The sequence below is a fragment of the Cryptomeria japonica genome, chromosome 11 (assembly GCF_030272615.1).
Source record: "Cryptomeria japonica chromosome 11, Sugi_1.0, whole genome shotgun sequence".
Lineage (NCBI taxonomy): Eukaryota > Viridiplantae > Streptophyta > Pinopsida > Cupressales > Cupressaceae > Cryptomeria > Cryptomeria japonica.
Genome location: NC_081415.1, coordinates 258726523 through 258747975, shown reverse-complemented (window position 1 = coordinate 258747975; position 21453 = coordinate 258726523).

Sequence of the window (21453 nt, the reverse complement as noted above, 5' to 3'; positions counted from 1 at the left end):
ATGGCTATGAGCGATTAAATAAATATTTTATATTTATTTAATAATTATTCTTCTATTAAATTGTTAATTTGAAAAGATTAATTTATTTAATTCATTTTCATGTCTTTCTATTAATTAATATTTTATTAATTAGTTCATTTATCCCATTCCTCTAATTAATTAAATATCTAATATTTAATTATCCTTTTAACCAAGTTAATTAAATATCTAATATTTAATTATCTCCTCTACACAATTAAATATCCAATATTTAATAGTTATTCTCCTATCGTATAGTCTCAAATATTAAATAATTCTTAAATTATTTAATCCCTTATCCAACTCACCCTCCATCTCCACTTCATCTTCCCTTTGCCAACTCATCCATCATGTGGCTAAGGAAATTAATATTTCTTAAATATTAATTCATCATTTATCTCCAACTTCCAAAATTAATAAATATTGTGTACGTACACATATTTCATAACCAGTTCCTATATTCTCTCCAACACCCTCTACATCTTAGGAAGGACTTGAGTCCACTTGTCCTCTCATGCCTAAATTTCTTCCAATCATCCCTAGATTCTCTTAGTTAGCAACCCAATCAAGGTGAGATGAGTGACACTTGTCTTCTCCTTCCCCCTTTCTCTCAACCTTCACCCTTGCTCACAACCATTCAAATCTACAGATCTGATCATGACCATTGATCTGAGCCACATCATCTGATCCTCTCAAAATCTATAAAATCAAGAGCCTCAGTTGAGAGAGAGTTAGGCTTCAAATCAATCATATGCATCCATGAGTTTTTGAAGAAAATAGCAATAATGATTTAGCATAATCATTTTAGCATAATCATGTAGTATTGCATATCATAGTATCAGTTAACTACAAGTTATCAATCCATTCTTCATATGCCATCTTGGAAGCCATCAGTGCATTGTCTGAGAGCACACCATCTACAACCAGGAATAGTGGAGTTAGGACACAATGAGATATAAATCATGAAGGTAAAATAATGTTTTATTTTAATATGCATTTCATGTAGTTTCATTGGTTGAATTTGGATTTCATGTATGCATTTCCATTTGTATTTTGTGAAACTAACTTATTACAAGTAGCATCTTGAGGATGAAATTCAAGCTCACACAACAGGATTGGCTAAAGTTAACTTGGTTCATCATGTGCACAAACTAACATAACGAGTGCATCCAGGTGGGTAGGTTGTGCATCCCAAAGCACCAGAACGTCTAGAATCATACCATACCAGGGCGATCTCTCAAGTGCCCCGAGTCTAAGAAATTTTCAAAATTTGATAGATTGTTTCTTCAAATCTGGGACACATATGGTCAATTCATTTGGACCCATGGGGTTATGTGAGTTTCCTCTATAATGGCCTATCTCAGTTTTGGATGACTTGGAGCCATTTTCAATTGGTAGCATTTTTTTGCCTGTTGCAAAAATCATCGATTGCATGCAATGCAAAGTTACAAGATTGGCTAGAATTGATTCAGTTCATCATTTGCACAAACTGACATCATGAGCATGTCTCGGTGGGTATATTTATGCTAGGAATGCCCCTATCGTGCATCCTATAGCACCAGAACACTGAGAGTCATACCCTACCGGTGCGATCTCTGAAGTGCCCTAAGTCTAAAAAAATGTCAAAATTTGATGGACTATTTCTCCAAATATAGAGCACATATAGTTGATCTATTTGAACCTGAGGTGTCACTTGAGGCTCCTATATAATGGTCTATCTCAGTTTTTGATGACTCAGAGCCATTTTCAATTAGTAGCATTTTTCCCCTGTTGCAAAAACCTCCAGTTGATGCAAATGTAAAGTTGCAAGATTGGCTATAATTGATTTGGTTCGTCGTGTGCATAAACTGACGTCACAAGCACATCCAATTAGGAAGGTTTACGTTAGACATGCCCCTGTCGTGGATTCAAAAGTATCATAACGTAAAGAGTCATACCCTATCGGTGGGATCTCTAAAGTGTCCCGAGTCCAAAAAATTATCAAAATTTGACAAAATGTTTCTTCAAATCTAGAGCACATATGGTTGATCCGTTTGAACCTATGGGGTTGTGTGAGGCTCCTCTACAATGGCCTATCTTGGTTTTTGATGACTCGAAGCCATTTTAAATTGGTAGCATTTTTCACCTACTGCAAAAATTATGAATTGTATGCAATGCAAAGTTGCAGGATTGACTAGAATTGATTTGGTTCATCGTGTATACAAATTGACATCATGAGAACATTTGGGTGGTCAGGTTTACTCTAGGCATGCCCCTGTCATGCATCCCAAAGTGCCAGAATGTTGAGAGTCATCCCCTACCGGTGCGATCTCTCAAGTGTCGTGAGTCCAAAAAATTATCAAAATTTGATGGACTATTTTTTCAAATCCAAAGAACATATGGTCAATCTGTTTGAACCTATGGGGTCATGTGAGGCTCCTCTACAATGGCCTATCTTATTTTTTGATGACTCGGAGCCATTTTCAATTGGTAGCATTTTTTTGCCTACAGAAAAAATCGTCAGTTGCATGCAATGCAAAGTTGTAGGATTGGCTAGAATTGATTCGGATCATTGTGTGAACAAACTAACGTCACGAGCAGGTCTGGGTGGGAAAGTTTATAGGCATTCCCATCTCATGCATCACAAAGCGTTGGAACTTTGAGAGTCATACCCTACCAACACGATCTCTCAAGTACCCTGAGTCCAAAAAATTGTCAAAATTTGACAGATTGTTTCTTCCAATCCAAGACACATATGGTCAATCCATTTGAACCTGTCAGGTCATGTGAGGCTCCTCTATAATGAACTAATTCTATTTTTGATGACTTGAAGCCATTTTCAATTGGTAGCATTTTTTCGCTTGCTGCAAAAATCGTGAGTTGCATGCAATGCAAAGTTGTAGGATTGGCTAGAATTGATTCGGCTTGTCGTGTGCACAAAATGACATCATGAGAACATTTAGGTGAGAATGTTTACACTAGGCATGCCCCTATTATGCATCCCAAAGTGTCAGAACATTGAGAGTCATACCCTACTGACGCGATCTCTTAAGTGCCTTGAGTCCAAAAAATTGTCAAAATTTGACGAACTATTTCTTCCAATCTAGGACACATATGGTCGATCTATTTGAACTTGTGGGGTCACATGAGGATCCTCTACAATGAACTATATCAATTTTTGATGACTCAAAGCCATTTTCAATTGGTAGCATTTTTTCGCCTACTACAAAAACCATCAAATGCATGCAATGCAAAGTTGCAGGATTGGCTAGAATTGATTTGACTCATCATGTGCATAAACCAACATCACAAGCATGTCCGGGTGGGAAAGTTTATACTAGGCATGCCCCTATCATGAATCCCAAAGCATCAGAACATCGGGAGTCATACCCTAGCGACGCAATATACAAGTTGCTTGACAACTTTTTTGATAATTTTTTTGACAATAATGACAATTTTTGCTCAAATTGTATCTAGTCTCAATCTATGAACCCTATGACCTGATAATGACTCAAATAATTCTCCATGATTATATAAGAACCAAGAATGCTCATGATTGACCTTATCACATCACATATACTCAAAACATAACCACAAAACATTGACACATAAAATAGTCACATATTATTCAAAAATTTGCCTTTAAATATGGTCAAATCATCTCTTGGCTATTTGATTATACAAAAACATGTCTTACAAATCATCTGATGTGCGATTTAGATCATCACCATTTTAATATACAAAATTTGGCATGTACATATGTACAAATCAGCTCATTGCCATTTAAATATACAAAATTATGCCCTTAAACATGTAAAAACCAGTTCATGGGCATTTATATATACAAAAAATGAATATAGAACAGTTCGTCGATGATTTATACAAAATTCTCAAACTCATTCTACTCTGAACCATAAAATCAATCAAGTGAGCCTTCAGGATTGACTCTAACCCATATTGTGTCAAGTATTGCCTTGTGGTTAGATTCATGAACTTTCCATAAAATCTTGTTATGAGGTCTACCACGATACTTCATCAAATGAATATTTGTTGCAACAACAAGGTTAGAGAAATGAACAATATGTCTGTGTGTTTATGTTGGTATTATGGATGTGTTGCATTGGTTTTGTCATTGATGTCAACACTTGTCAACACTTATCAACACCTATCCTTCTGGAGATCTTTGGTTATGTTCACTGACACATTAAGTGACCTATGCACAGTCACCGGTATCTGGTTCACCGACAAAGAGGATGACTTGTTATCATTTGGAGATTACTTGATTATGTTGAAGACATGGTTTGGACACTTGGTTTTGGTGTTTTGGTTATTGGTCTAATCAAGTTTGCATATTTGTTGTTACCAGCAAATTGGTCTAGGTTATGGACTGGCAAGCGTTATCTATTCCAGATCAGCAAGACACATTATGGAGATGATTTATTGATTGGTTATTATTGTAAATGCATTGAGCTAACATGATGCATCACATATTGATTCATTTATAATTGATTTAATTGTAATATTCTTAGTAAGCTAACCTACACATTTGGTCTTAGGTTTTGGTATATATGTAAGATCTCATTTGTGAGATTAACATGATAGTGGGAGAGAAATGTAATAAGGTATATGCGAATATAAGCAGAGCTACTCATCCAGACATCATTTGAAGATTAAAGGAAGGTTTTGAAGAAAATAATCAAAGCTTAATTGATACTGAATCCAACATATGAAGATGTTATTTTGGGTAGTACATTATCATTGGCTTTAACCATCCAATTGTAGTCAATGTGACTCTAATTTTGTGATTGAGCAGTGAGCTCTAGGCAATTGACCTTTCTACATGTGCAGACCCCATTTGTATGCACATACTATCTGCAGTAGTATCATCTGATTGTGGGTAAGGTTTCCCACTGTGGTTTTCCTCCTTACAGGGTTTCCATGTACAAATATCTGTATTATGTGTTGTGGATGTTATTTATCTTTCTGTTTCATGCATTAAGCTTTACAGATATTGTTATTAACTGTTAAACTGTCAACTGACATTAAGCTTGGTTTACCGGTATTATGCATCAAGTTTGATTAAGTTATATTTGGGTTGAAATTAATAGACAACTGATTCACCCCTCCCCCCCTCTCAGTTGCCTCTGGGTCCTAACAATCGGTATTAGAGCCCGGTCCTCTTTTTGTAGAGGTTTAACAGCTTGAGGAGATTCTATGACAACTAACTATTTCAGGAAGGACAATCTGAAACTTGATGGAACTAACTATGGTATATGGAAGATTAGAATGGAGACACATCTGAATTGCATTGGAAGAGATATATGGGATGTTACAAAGAATGGCTATGTTGGTCCTACACAAAGTCAACCTAATCCACCAAACTTGGCTAAAGATCAGGAGAATGATTGCAAAGCAAGAGAAGCACTTTTGAGTGCATAGTCAGATCAACAAATCATGGGATTATCAGACTGATCTACTACTAAAACTATTTGAGATAAATTGGAGACATTGAATGAAGGTGATACCACTATCAAAATTGCAAAAATGGAATGCTTCTGGGTCAGGTATGAAAATCTGAAAAATGGAAGAAGATGAAAGAATTTCTACTTTTATGGAAAGAGTTAATGAAATTATTTTAGGTATAGAATATTGTGGAGGATCCTTAAGTGAAGATGATATTGTTTCTAAAGTTTTAAGAGCATTGCCAGTGGCATAAAAAATGAAAGTAACTGCTATTAATGAATTGAGAACAATGCTTAATACATCAGTATCTAGAGATACTTTGGTTGGAAAACTTTTATCTTTTGAACTTGAGGAATTTGGTCTTGTTGCTACAATTAAGATTGATTTAGCTTTCAAAGCATCATCATCATCATCTAAGAAATCTGATTGGAAAGCACTTTATGCAAGAGAACTTGAAGACATCAAAAGAGAAAATGAATAACTTGAAGAGCTTGAAGCACTATTTGCAAGGAAAATGCCTAAAGGTCCAGTTGGAAGTAAGTACGAAGGTAAAGCACCATTTAAATGTTTTAATGGCAATAAAATTGGTCATATGGGATATAGGTGTACTGATAGACATGCAAGATTGAGAGAGGAAGATAAAAGAACATATAAGCCTAACCCTGAATATCAGAGATACAAATTTAAGAAGAATAAAGACAAATCATGTTACTATGTTGATGAAGGAGTTACTGATGATTTTGATGAGGAACTGGTAGATAATGGATGGGCTTTTGTTGCAATAATAGAAGATCAGCTGACACCTACTATACAATCGGTAGAGCAGGCCCTGACAGCTAAAATTGAAGAAAAGGATGAATGGATAATTGATTCTTGATGTTCACATCATATGACTAGTGATAAAAGTAAATTCTTAACTTTTCAGGAATACAATGGAGGTCTAGTAAGATTTGGGGATGATAAAGCTTGTTTGATTAGAGGAAAAGGCACTATATCTTTGATGGTAAGCATAATACTGACAACATTTATTATGTTGAAGGTTTGAAGCATAATCTTTTGAGTGTTGGTCAATTAGTTGAAAAAGGATTTCAGTTACAATTCAAGAATGGTAAATGCAAAATCATGAATAGAACTGGTTTGGAAATTGCAACCAATAATCAGACTAGAGGTAATATCTTTCACTTGAATACCAATGAGAAGACATGCTTGATTGCACATATTGATGAAAGTTGGTTATGGCATAATAGACTTTGTTATGTGAATTTTGATTGTATTGTAAATATCAGTACAATTAAGGCAATAAGGGATTTACCTAAGATTTTAAAACCTTACAATCGAGTATGTAAGGAATGTCAACTTGGAAAGCAAGTTAGAACAAATTTCAAGAGTATTCTAGAGAAATCCAATAATGTTCCTGATTTAATTCATACTGACTTATGTGTTCCTACAAGAACTAGAAGTCTATAAGGAGATATATATTTTATGCTAATCATTGATGATTATTCTAGAATGTGTTGGGTTACTTTTCTCAGGGAGTAATCAGAAGCTTTTGGGAAATTTAAACTATTCAAGGCAATGGTAGAGAATGAAACCGGTAAGAAAATCAAATGTTTAAGATCAGATCAAGGAGGTAAATTCACATCTAAGGAATTTAATACATTCTGTGAAGTGAATGGAATCAGAAGACAGCTATCAGCACCTCGGACACCCCAACAAAATGGAGTTGTGGAAAGGAAGAACAAAACTATTTTGGATGTAGCTAGAAGCATGATATCAGAAGCAAACCTACCTCATGTGTATTGGAGAGAAGTAGTCAATACAATGGTTTACACATTCAACAGAGTTCACATCAAAGGTGAAACTGGTAAGACCCCTCATGAACTATGGTTTGGTAATACTCCTACTCTTAAATATTTCAAAATATTTGGAAGTAAATGTTATATTAGGAGAGATGAGTATATTGGTAAATTTGATCCTAGAAGTGATGAAGGAATATTTCTTGGTTATTCATCTAAGAGAAAGGCATATAGATGTTTTAATAAAAGATTACAAAAAATCATTGAGAGTGCAAATGTGAAGATTGATGAACACTTTAGAAGAGATTCAAGGTCTATGGACTCTAAACCAGCAGTTGAGATAATCACAAATGAATCTATATTGAGTGCACCAATACAAAATGTTGATCCAGTCACATCAACATCATCAGATAATTCCGCAGTGACTGAAGAACGACAACAATTGAATACTCAGGTATGTAAGATTGAATCACTCTGAAAGTTAGATAATTGGGAATAAGTCAAGGAGTTATGACAAGAGGAAGACTAGAAAATGAAGAGGTATGTTTAATTTCTCAAATTGAACCAGCATCAGTTAATGAGGCATGTGAAGATAAACATTGGATTAAGGCTATGGAAGATGAATTGGAACAAATTGAAAAGAATAACACATGGACATTGGTTCCCCGACCTAAAACAAAAATGTAATTGGAACTAAATGGGTACTCAGAAATAAACTTAATGAAGATGGTAAGGTAATCAAAAATAAAGAAAGATTAGTGTGTAAGGGATATTCACAGAAAGAGAGAATTGATTACAATGAGACCTTTGCACCGATAGCTAAAATTGAGGCAATTAGACTATTCCTAGCATTTGCAGTACACAAGAACTATAAAGTATATCAAATGGATGTTAAATGTGCATTTGTGAATGGTGATCTTGAAGAGGAAGTTTACATTGAACAACCTGATGGATTTTCTTTGACAAATGACAAACATATGGTTTGTAGATTAAGGAAACATTTATATGAATTGAAGCAAGTTCCTCGAGCTTGGTATGCTAGATTGGACAAATATCTTTTGAAGCTTGGTTACACTAAAGGTAATGCTGACAACAACTTATATTTCAAAGTGACCAATGATGACATCTTGGTTATTGAACGTTTTGTTGATGATATAATTTTTGGAGGAGAAGATGGATTGTGTAAAGAATTTTCTAATAAGATGCAAGAGGAATTTGAAATGTCTATGATTGGGGAGATAAATTCTTTTTAGGATTGCAGATTTCACAAACTGATAAAGGCATATTCATATGTCAATCTAAGTACTTGAATGAACTACTAAAGAAATTTGGTGTGGAAAACTCTAAACCGGTAAGTACTCCTATGACTACAACTGACAAATTATCATTGAAGGATGATTCAACACCTGTCAATCTGACAAGATATACATCTATGATTGGAGGTTTATTGTATTTGACACAAACAAGACCTGATATTATGAATGCAGTATGTATTGTTTCAAGATTTTAGGGTCATCCTAAGGAAAATCATGAATCAACAGTAAAAAGGATTTTTTGGTATCTACAAGGCACAACAAATCTTGGTTTATGATATGCTAAAGATGAAAATTTTGATTTATGTGCATACACCAATGCAAATTGGGCAGGAGATGTAGATGATAGAAAGAGCACCACCGACGGAGCATTATTTCTTGGTAACAGATTGATTTCATGGTTGAGCAAGAAACAAAGTTGTACATCATTATCAACAACAAAATCAAAATATCTTGTAGCAACAACTAATTGTACTCAGGTATTATGGATTAAACAAATGTTGAAGGACATAAAGGTAAAATGCAAAGAACCTATAATCATTTACTATGATAATATGGTAGCAATTGATATATCCAAGAATCCGGTATTTCACTCCAAAACTAAACATGTTTCTATAAAATTCATTTTTCTGAAAGAGAATGTTGAAGCAAAAGAAGTGAAATTGGTTTATGTGAATACTAAAGAGCAGATTGCAGATATCTTTATAAAGCCTTTACCTAAGGAAACTTTTGAATATCTCAGAGAGTAGCTTGGGGTAATACCCTCACTAGTAGAGACTTAGACAGTTGGAGAATGGCATCAGACCAATAGGAACTAACAAAGAAACCTTTTTCTAGCTTTGATGAAGGAGAGCTACTTCTCAGGGGGAGTAGTTGGTTATAACAATTGGTATTTGTAATTAGCTCTACGAACTGGTTGTATCTGGTTTTTTTATTGCTTTGGCATTTGATGTCAAAGGGGGAGAGATATCTATGGAAAAACATATTTTCTTTTGGGGAGAGATAACTCATTGGGGGAGAGATATTCTATATTTTGATTTCTGGTAATTGATCTCTTCGGGAGATTGTTTGTTTTTAGTTTTTGGCATTTCTGCTTTGGCACTTAGATGGTTTTTCCATCTTGTGTTGCCATCAATGTCAAAGGGGGAGATTGTTGGTATTATGGATGTGTTGCATTGGTTTTTTCATTGATGTCAACACTTGTCAACACTTATCAAAACCTATCCTTCTGGAGATCTTTGGTTGTGTTCACCGACACATTCAGTGACCTATGCACAGTCACCCGTATCTGGTTCACTAGCAAAGATGATGAATTGTTATCATCTAGAGATTACTTGATTATGTTGAAGACATGGTTTGGACACTTGGTTTTGGTGATTCGGTTATTGGTCTAATCGAGTTTGCATATTTGTTGTTACCGACAAATTGGTCTAGGTTATGGACCGGCAAGCATTATCTATTCCAAATCAGCACGACATGTTATGGAGATGATTTATTGATTGGTTATTATTGTAAATGTATTGAGATGACATGATGCATTGCATATTGATTCATTTATAATTGATTTATTTGTAATATTCTTAGTAAGCTGACCTACACATTTGGTCTTAGGTTTTGGTATATATGTAAGATCTCATTTGTGAGATTAACATGATAGTGGGAGATGAATGTAATAAGGTATATGTGAATATAAGTAGAGCTACTCATGCAGACATCATTTGAAGATTAAAGGAAGGTTTTCAAGAAGACAATCAAAGCTTAAGCGGTACTGAATCCAGTAGATGAAGGTGCTATTTTGGGTAGTACATTATCATTGGATTTAACCATCCAATTGTAGTCAGTGTGACTCTCATTTTGTGATTGAGTAGTGAGCTCTAGGCAGTTGGCCTTTCTACATGTGCAGACCCCATTTGTACACACGTACTATCTGTAGTAGTATCATATGATTGTGGGTAAGGTTTCCCGCCGTGGTTTTTCCCCTTACAGGGTTTCCACATACAAATATCTGTGTTATGTGTTGTGGATGTTATTTATCTTTTTGTTTCATGCATTAAGCTTTACCAGTATTGTTATTAACTGGTAAATTGTCAACCGACATTAAGATTGGTTTATCGATATTATGCATCAAGTTTGATTAAGTTATATTTGGGTTGAAATTAATAGACAACTGATTCACCCCCCCCCCCCCCCTTAGTTGTCCTAACAGTTTCAAAGTTCTCGAACAACCAAACATCAGAATTCTTGATAGAGTATCTCCTAAGCCATGTTCTTGTCATGACAACATACCCTATTGGGTACTCAATACCCTCTCCATCAATGATTGTGGTGATCAACTTTATTTTTGGCTCAACACAATGACACAAATAGTAATATGTTCGTTCTTCATTGTTCTCTTCTGCAACAACTGCATACACATGACTTGCATTTTATAAAGTGTTAATCAATACCAAAAATAAAGTATGATGTACAACAAAATGAACCAAAAAAAATACTTGCAAAAAAATTAACTCAAAAAGTCACCTAAATCCACTAGGTTGGATACATGGTCAAAATCCATTGATGTCTCCATCTGGCTCAATTGTAGTGCTTTGGGAATTTGATATGAATCAATGGGAACCAATGGTCTACAAGAGCATTTGTCAACCCACTCTTGTGATTCACATTCTTCCCACAAATAATACATGCATGAAGAGAAAAAACATACCATCTGTCTCGTATAAATTACCAATGAACTTGAATTTGAACTCATAAATGAGTGCATGTCACTCGATCCTGCAACTGTACAACAATCTAGATAGTTTTTAATGCTAGATTCACTAATCAACCAAAAATATCTATGAACCATTGATGTACTTGGATTACCTAGACCCATCATAGACTTACACCATCACATAATTGTTTCTGCATCTATCAACTCAGCACCACCTTCGTACTTCAATTCTTCTCTAGCTAGGGCTCTTTTCACACATGCTCCTGCACCATCGTGCTCTCCCTTACCATGTCCAACCTCAGTGAAATTTCAAAAATGTTGTACACTGCTTGTCATATGCATCCTTGTAAACCAATAAAGCATCCTTGCATTCTTGAATTGTGCGGTGCAATTATCTGACCATATTAAGTGTCGGTTGTATCATATATTCCTTTCCCTTAAACTATCATAGAAAACTTTAAAGAATCCTTGTACAAACTCTGATGAATGAGTACGATCATCACTTATGTAGAAGTGATACTCTCTTACAACCTTTCTATCCTCTATGCTATCATCTACATGCATGAATGCTATGTGTACAAAAATAGAAACTTGTGTAGAGTGATAATACATAGATTGCACTTCATTTTGAGGTTGTAGTGTATAATTTTATGAAAAATCAATGATAGAGGAAATGTGTCCTTACATAACTTGAATTTCTCATCTAACCATCGAGCTCTATGTGTATGCATTATGTACTCATAAACTAGTTTCTCTTGAAATATTTTCATAAATCCAGCTACACATATATCTCTTTTCCCTAGCTCACATCTCTTCAAATCTTTTCCATCTTTAACTCCATATGTGACTGTCTTGTATTTTTTGAAAGAAACTAGTTTCGTACCAATTTCTTGTGTTCTCTCCAAATGTACGCATCTTGGTAAACATTGCAAACCGCCACATATAGCACAAGAACCTTCCAAATAAGGCATCTTATAATAAATGCAACCATCATGTCTATTACATACACTAATACATTTGGACTAGATTTTCGACTGAGGTTTTCGATGGAGAAGGTATATTGTGGCCAAATTTGATTTTTTTTTGAAAAAATACCCGCATTCATCATAATTCTGATGGAAATTACCCATTTGGTTTTGATGAAGAAGGCATTAGCAATGAGAATTTTCTTTTTTTCAAAAAAGTGCTCGAGTTCATCGTAATTCCGACGACAACGGCCATTACAAAATAAAAAAAGAGGTGGGGAATTCATTTGTGAATTGGAATCCCGCATAGGCGTCCGTGGTGACTTCAACCCCCAAGAACATCAAACCCGCGTCGAAGGCAATCCCACGCAGGAGGTAGATTCAAATTGCCCTAGTTTTTAATTTCATGTTGCAAAAAATATACATGTGGTGGTTAATTGTCCAAGTTTAATCTCGTAAAACCATAGAACTATGATTGAGGAGTGAGCGTTCAATTTTTTATCAGCAATCCCTTCATCCCATATATGCAGGTGTTGATTGTTCACATGAGATCACATCTCTTTGTGGCATCGTATCAAACAATTCATGAGCCTTGTCCATGTTTCCACATTTTTCATTCATGTCAAGTAGGGCATTTGCAAGTACAACACCTAACAAAATTCCTCTATCCGTTATGCTTTGATGGATGTCCATACCCTGTTCCAAAGCTCCCATTTTTGCACAGGCAGGGAGGATGCTAGCAAAGGTTGTGGAATTTGGCTTTATGCCTTCCAATTTCATTTGCTTGAAAGTGTCTAAAGCCTTTTAGACAAATCCATTTTATGCATATCCAACAATCGTTGCAGTCCACAAGACAACATTTCTTTTAGGCATTCTATCAAATAGTTCACGTGCATTGTCTATGCTTCCACATTTTTGCATACATGTCTACCAAGGCAGTTACAACTACAACATTTGACAAAATTTCTCTATCCTTTATGCTTTGATGAATGTCCATACCCTATTCCAAATCTCCCATTTTGGCACAGACAGGGAGGATAGTAGCAATGGTCATGGAATTTGGCTTTACACCTGCCGATTGCATTTGTTTGAAAGTTTCTAAAGCCTTCTCAACAAATCCATTTTGTGCAGTTGCAACTACATCCGACAAAATTCCTCTATCTTTTATGCTTTGATGGATGTCCATACCCTGTTCCAAAGCTCCCATTTTGGCACAGGCTGGGAGTAGGCTGGCAAACGTAAATAAAGAAATGCAATGATCAGCTCCAAAGACATCAAACAACTACTAACAAAACTGAGAGTCTAAAATATGATAGGGTAATAGTGTGAGCTATCCTAAAATAAAATATTTTATTTTCAATTTCAACTAAAACATAATTACTCAGCCATTTAATGTTATTAATAAGTGTTTAATTTATGAAAGAGATAAATGGTTGGCCACAAGTACATGAGTTACTAAATGCTCACAAATAAGTTAATTTGATATTCAAAACTATCTACAATGAATTCAATTCTTGTCCATTAGTCATTTATGTTTGCAATAAGCATCTTTCTTTGTTTTTCTTAATCTGTATTCATAGTTATGTGCATATTTCACATTCTATAATTAGGATATCAATTGCTATGGCTGAACACTAGCATGATGTTTGTGTTGTGGTATAGATGCGTGGAAACATAATTATGGGATTGTTATATTATAGAGATCATAAATCAAGATATCGCATATTAGTTATAGCTCTTCTTGGATTGAGTCTAAAGTTGACATACAGTCATAAAGCCATTATTAGCAGATCTATCCATTTCTACTAAAGACAATTGAGAAAGTCATTTTGATATTGAGAGTTTCTTATCTGTTTACCTATTGATCATTATTAAGCCATAATATTTAGGTCTATTTATCTCTCTTGCAAAACCTTTGTAAGTGTCCTAGATTGTCCCTACTACTCACTCTTCAATTTGGAAAAATGGAGTTCTAAAGATTTGTTGCACAAGATGGTGTTGAACATATCAACAAGGCTAGCATGGAAGGCATGTTCAAGCTTCCACTTGTACAACTTACAACAAATGATTTGTTGATAGAAGAAATTCTTGAAACAGGGATACAATCGAAAGACAAGTAAGTACATACAAACCTCCTTAGTTGAAAGTAAAATCTGTGTATAAAAAGAGTACATTGTGTAGATAGGAAATCAGAAATCATCACAAGCAATTCAATATTAATCTAGCTCAATCACAAAAGCTCAAATGCAATGATCAATCCTAATTACATCCAATAGAGATATGAAAACAAGATATTCAAGATTGAAAACTTAAGCAAACCAAATGCACACTTGAATGTCTCCTTCATGTGGCTCCATTGTCCTTCTTTCTTCTTCAAATAGCTTTGTTTGTGGATCTCACCTACAAGTGCATACACATGAGATGAAAGCAAGTAGACAAGATAGTAGTGCAAGAATACTCAAAGCGTGATTGATTCGACAAAGTGATTAGTCTTGATTGAAGAAATTCATCCAATTTATAGATAAATTGGAGAAAAGACAAGATTAGCATGAAATTAATATTAGAGGCAATTGATTTCAAAAATGGCACAATTGAGTTCAAGGAAGAAGGTTATGACACCTTCTATGTCATGAATTATGACATATTTCCAATGCAAAGGTTAGAGAACTAAAAGCCTATGACATCTTGCTATGCCAATAGTATGACACATGAGAAATTCATGCTTCCACCGAAGCACAAAAATAGGGAGAGACTAGAGAAAATTAATTAGGTGGAAATTAGGAATTAGGAAATTTAGAAAATTAGGAAATTAGAAATGATGAAATTAGAAAATTGATGCAAATTAGGTAAATTAATTAATAATTTCTCATTCATTAATTAATTTACAAAAATAGGAGGAATTAATTAGCCAATTAAATAAACATTTAATTGTGACAAGAAGACTTAGGATAAATAAATAAATTATTTAACCTAGAGGGAGAATGGAGAGAAAATGACAAACAAGGTTAAATGAATAAATCATAAAACCCTAGAAGATAAATTAGAAATGCAAGGATGACAATTAGGTCTTGATATAAAATTGATTTGATGCTGATTCAATCATGATTTTGAATTGATAAATGCACCAATTTACGAGGAATAATGACAAATTGATCCAAATTAACACGATTGAGAAGGACGACGATCGATGACAAATTGATCGCAAAATGACAAGATTGATAATGATAATGCAAAACGACAAGATTGAAAATGATAATGATCGATGACAAATCGATCACAAAATGACAAGATTGACAAGAGGACAAAACCCTAATTAGGATTGACGATGTCCAAAATGATGGCAAATTAGCATGCACATTGATGCGATTGACCAAAATCATGACCGAAGATTGTTGTCGACAAGACCAATTTCAAAAATGAGACAACTAAAGAATGTAGAAGAAGGACTCGATGCTTGCAAATGATAAAAGCCAAATGCATGACATAGGAGAAATGTTAATGCGACACAAAAACCCTAAAATAAGGCAATGCGTAAATGTTAAAGTACGATTCCGCAAGCGTTGACCATTTTTAGGTGTCTACATTTTGCCCCTCTTTGAGACAATGCAATTTTAAGCGTTGTTTCAAAGAACAATAATGAAAATGCCCCAGACAATGACAATGACATATGCATGCCCCCTTGAGGAATTGGTCGGAAACATGCAGAAAAGAGGCCAATTGATCGATAATAATGATAGAACATGATAGGAGCAAACAGACTGACAATCGGAGACTGGATGCATGAAAGACAAGCAATTGAAGGTGCAAAAGACCATGACCAACATGAGATGGAGAGAGTGCACATCCATCTATGCACTGACAAAGATCTATAAATGAGACAAAGAGAGTGAAAATTGCTCATTTGCACTAGCCAAAGAGGAGGATTTGTTGCTCTAGAAAAGGACACTTGCAGAGAGATGGCAAACATTCCAAGGGCAGATCACCTTGGAGAACATGTACGCATGTACAGATGATCGAATGATGCAAGAGCAGTGGTATGTATCTCAAAAACCCATGTTTTGAATTTGATAAATTTTGATTGCTTGCGGGACATTGCGGGGCCCACAGGGAATGCAAAAAGTGACTTTTGCACTTGTGTAATGTCTTTTGTGCTTGTGTAGGGTACATAGGCGTAGGATATGTGACATAGGTGTAGGATACACAACACATGCACAGTTATGCCCTAGGAACTCAATTTAGGTCAAAAACAGCATGCAAATGATTCGGAAAGGGGGGATAAGGGTAGGATAGGTCAAAATAGATGAAAAATAGCCTGATTTGTGTATGAAATGAGGAAATGCAACCCGTAGGAGCAAACCCTAAAACTGACAAAATATGCCCCAATTATGATGTAGAGTTGACAGTATCCATTGATCACGTGGGAGAATCGACCTGACTGCTTCATGTTACGACATAGACTCAAGAGCACAGACAGAGATACATTAGTAGGACTCGGGATATACTATATCACATTCATGCCCAAGATTAGGGCAAACACAAGACTGCTTACCACATTGGTAGAGCGATGGCATTCAGAGACCTCCTCATTCCATCTGGTGACTGGAGAGATGACTGTGACACTAGAGGATGTATGGCATATCCTCTGCATTCTGATTCATGGGGAGATGGTAGAGTATGACCCAGTGACAGGGAGATATGCTTTGTGCAGATTATTTGAGTGCGATGTAGATGATTTGGATATTGTAGAGAGGGAGATCGGCTGGGAGACCATGGCATCAGAGTATGATCGATGATATGTGGTGATAGCAGTGGTGATGGCATGCCTACTAGCAGGGGACAGACGAGGACATGGATTCCCTATTGGATGGGGAAGAGTGCTAGAGCGGATGGCAATAGAGGGGACGGTGTATGCATGGGGACCATGTGTACTAGCTATGTTGTATTTTCAGTTGCATCAGATAGCGTATCAGGGAGTTCAGACTTTGAGCTATGGAGTCACACTGTTACAGGTATGGGCATTTGAGCACATAGCCATATGTCGATCGATTGCAGAGAGACAGGTATTACCACACTAACCATATGTGTACTGCTATGGAGGAGCACTGAGCTAGGGTCCTTTTGGATATATATTGTATTGGCGACACAAGCTAGATAGACTAAGAGAGTTCACATGGAGGCCATATCGTGATTGTTTGGGATGGTCAGATGATAGTGATGAGCTACCGTATTGTAGACAGGAGAGGTACCTGATTGGGTGACCAATGAATCACCAGAGAGTGATTGAGATGTACTTGCCAGAGAGAGTCAGACGACAGTTTGAAGAGAGGCAGGATGTACCTAAGAGGACTGCACACTTTGCCCAATCTCACAGAGAGATGAGTTAGTGGGGGAGTATGATTCAGCCACACATAGCATATGCTGACTTCACACAGCTACAATAGAGATAGTGGGATTGGAGATCAGATGTGGAGGACGTCGGGATGACAGAGGAGTATGAGAGATGGTTTGCATGACGACGGCCAGTGCCATTGACAGATCCTGATATTCTAGTACCAAGGAGATAGGAGGACTTCCCACTCACAGGAGAGGAGGAGGGAGATGATGAGGATGAGGAGGATGAGGGTAGGGATGAGGATGAGGGGGATGAGTCAGATTTAGGTGAGCAGGAGGCATTGTAGGATATACCCATAGAGTCGGAGACAACTAGCATAGAGGAGATGGAGATGTGCAGGTCTACCATAGCGAGTCAGCATGAGCACATTGCGATTTTAGAGAGACAGAATGCCATCTTGAGGATAGAGAAGAATTAGTTCAGAGTGGAGATAGACAGACTCACAGCGGCTCGAGATGCAGCAATAGCTCAGGCACAGCGAGAAGAACAGAGAGTCACTAAGTATATTGGGTCGATTAGGGATGCCAGTGCACATGAGATGGCATAGATGTTGGTAGAGACCGGAGAGGAGATACGCCATTGGAGGACACTATATGAGAGTGTAGCTCCACCAGAGTACAGAGCAGCTTCATATCGGGCACGATCGAGGACAAAGAGCAGGGCACGCTCTCGGAGGTCAGTGAGCAGCATGGGGGTGAGTGGACCTATGAGACCACCACAGCCAGGACCAGGAGGGACATCATCCATGAGACGTGGTAGGGATAAGGAGGATAGAGGGAGCACCTAGTGACAAAGGCATGTGCTCCTTACGACAGAGACATATGTAGTTGGACATTTTGTAGTCAGCTTGCGGGCCATACTTAGGACAGACAGTCCAATTTTGTACTCTGATATTATTGTGACATATGATATGATATGCATCAATATGATGGGATGCAATATGTTATGAATGATGTTATTTTCCATGTATGGATGACTTATGCACTATTTATGTACGATTGTGGAACATGTATGGATGTATTTTTTATGTGTTTTTAATGCATTGATAATATGAAATGGATAAAATGCTTGATACAATGCTCGATGTGATGTTTGATATAATGCAAATGTACTAACCAATGAATGCAGGATGCAGCATATGTGTTTGGGGAAATCAGAGCACTAGACCGAACTGACTATTCGAACGGACGAAAGAAATGTTAGTAAGAAGAAAATGAGATAGAGGATAGTTAGAGACGAAGAAAAACTTGCTTTCAGTAATGCACTTTGTAGGTGAGAACCTTAATTTTAATGTAGCAAAATGGATGCGTAGCATCATGGCATTGAAGGCCAGAGCTAAAATGCAACCCTTTTTTGTAAAAGATAGACACATCGCAGACAAACAACAATCACAACAAAAAAAGAAAGGGACCATGAACCATCTTGGTCACTCTAAATCACACAGTGACATCATCGAGCAACATAGGAACATGATCGGAGAGAAATCAGTAAATGATAAGACTTGCTAATTCTAACAAGTCAAACAAACATCTTGATCTTCATTGTCAAAAGTTGAAAGTGTTGATAGGACGATCATGGTGTCTGGTTTCAGGACATGCGGTACCTCGTCTAAGACAGGACACAGTCTGGTTTCGAGTATACCACACCCTGTACAAGACCCATGATAGTAGAGACAAGGACAAATGATTTTGAGGTTGATTGATATGACAATTTTGATCAGTTTGAATGTTTGGGTTGATTGAAAAGTTCATCTATTAATGCATGATTGCATTAAAGCGCAGCGTTGTGATTAATTGTTGTTGAATGCATACTCAGTGATCTATCTATGCACATAGGGATCATTTATTGCAAAACGCTTGTTTTTGGATTTGAAAATTTTTTTTGTTCATTTTTTTTAGGACTTTATTTGACTTTTTAGGGATTTTTTTTTCAGGACATTATTTGATTTTTAGATATTTTTCAGGACATTTTTCAATTTTTTTTGTGGATTTTTTTAAGGACATTTTTCAATTTTTTTGTGGATTTTTTTTAGTGATTGATCATGACAAGGGGAATGCACCCAATGCATAGTGGAAATACATGTGTACAAGAAATCGAAGTATGCTAGACAATGATGTTGACCAATCACAAGCCTGGAACAGAACATTGGGTCAAGACAAAGATAGACATGATAAACTGACCAAGAGAAAGTATAGCTAGAGGTCGTAACAGATGACGGAGCAATGATCTTGTTACACATGGCACCTGATTGCCAGGTTTTCACCATGGTACTTGCCCAAAGCGCCTGTTTACCAGGTTTTCACTAGAGGGCGAATCATTTTTCTTTACTTTTTTGCTCTTTTTCTCTTTTTTTTTTTTTCACTTTTTTTGTATTTTTTTTTTTGCTTTTTGATTTTTTTTGTATTTTTTCAGGATCATACTTGAAGAAGTGCTGATAGAAAATTATGCCCAGTACTTGCGAAGGTGCATGCTATTTATAGGATCAGACAAAGGTTCGCCTTCTGGGGTGGCAAGCTGGTATGCCCCCGAGCCATAGGCTGCAGTCACTATGAAAGGCCCAACCCAATTAGGTTCAAACTTTCCTTTGATGATGTCAGTAGATTGTGTATTCTTAGGGTTTGCCTTTAAAACTAGATCTCCCACTTCAAAGTGTCACCCTTTGACTTTCTTATTATAAGAGCGACGGAGACGGTTCTGATATGCTTGCAAATGTGTTAGAGCTATCTAACGTTTCTCATCTAACATCTCAAGCTGATGCAACCGAGAGACTCTATGTGTCTCATAATCAATCAGATGTTGCAAGGAAACATGCAAAGAAGGGATGTCCACTTCCAAGGGTAAAATGGCTTCTGCACCATACATCAAGGAATAAGGTGTTGCTCCAGTAGGTGTGCGGATAGAAGTGCGATAGGCCCATAGTGCTGGATTCAACTGTACATGCCAATCTCGACCAGCGTCATTGACAACCTTTTTCAGGATTTTGATAATGGTTTTATTTGATGCTTCGGCTTGGCCATTACCTTGTGGATAGTATGGACTCGAGAAACGGTTTTGAATATGAAACTTTTCACAGAGTTCCTTGACATCTTTATTCTTGAAGGGACGACCATTATCTGTGACTATGGCAAGGGGAACCCCATACCAGCATATGATATAATTCAATAGGAATTTTGAAATTTGCACACCAATGATATAGGTCATGGGGATAGCCTCGATCCATTTTGTAAAATACTCTGTGGCTGTAATGATGAACTTGTGTCCATTTGCAGATGTCGGGTGAATCTTGCCAATAAGATCCAATCCCCATTGAGAAAAGGGCCATGGAGATATGACAGAATGAAGCTCTTGGGCTGGTGCATGAATATAGTTTTCATGGATCTAGCATTTGTAGCACTTCTTAACAAAATCATGAACATCCTTTTCCAGAGTGGGCCAATAATACCCAGCATGAATCAACTTTTTAGTTAAGCTCAGAACATTGAAATGGCCCCCACATATACCATCGTGAACCTCGTGTAAAGCCATTTGTGGTTCATCGGAATCCAAACACCTGAGGAGGGTATGGTCAAAGGAACGACGGTAAAGGGTGTCGGCAATGATGACATATTTGGCTGTCTGTCGGATGAAGGCTCGGCATTGGTTAGTAGAAAGGTTAGGTGGTAAGGTTTGGGATTTCAAATATTGATATACGTCATTGTACCATGGGGAGTTGGGACCAACAAGAACGCACATCACTTTTGCTATCAGAATGTCAAAAGAAGGAACAAGCAACTGTTCGACCAAAAACTCACATTTGTCCATATTGTTTGGCATATTT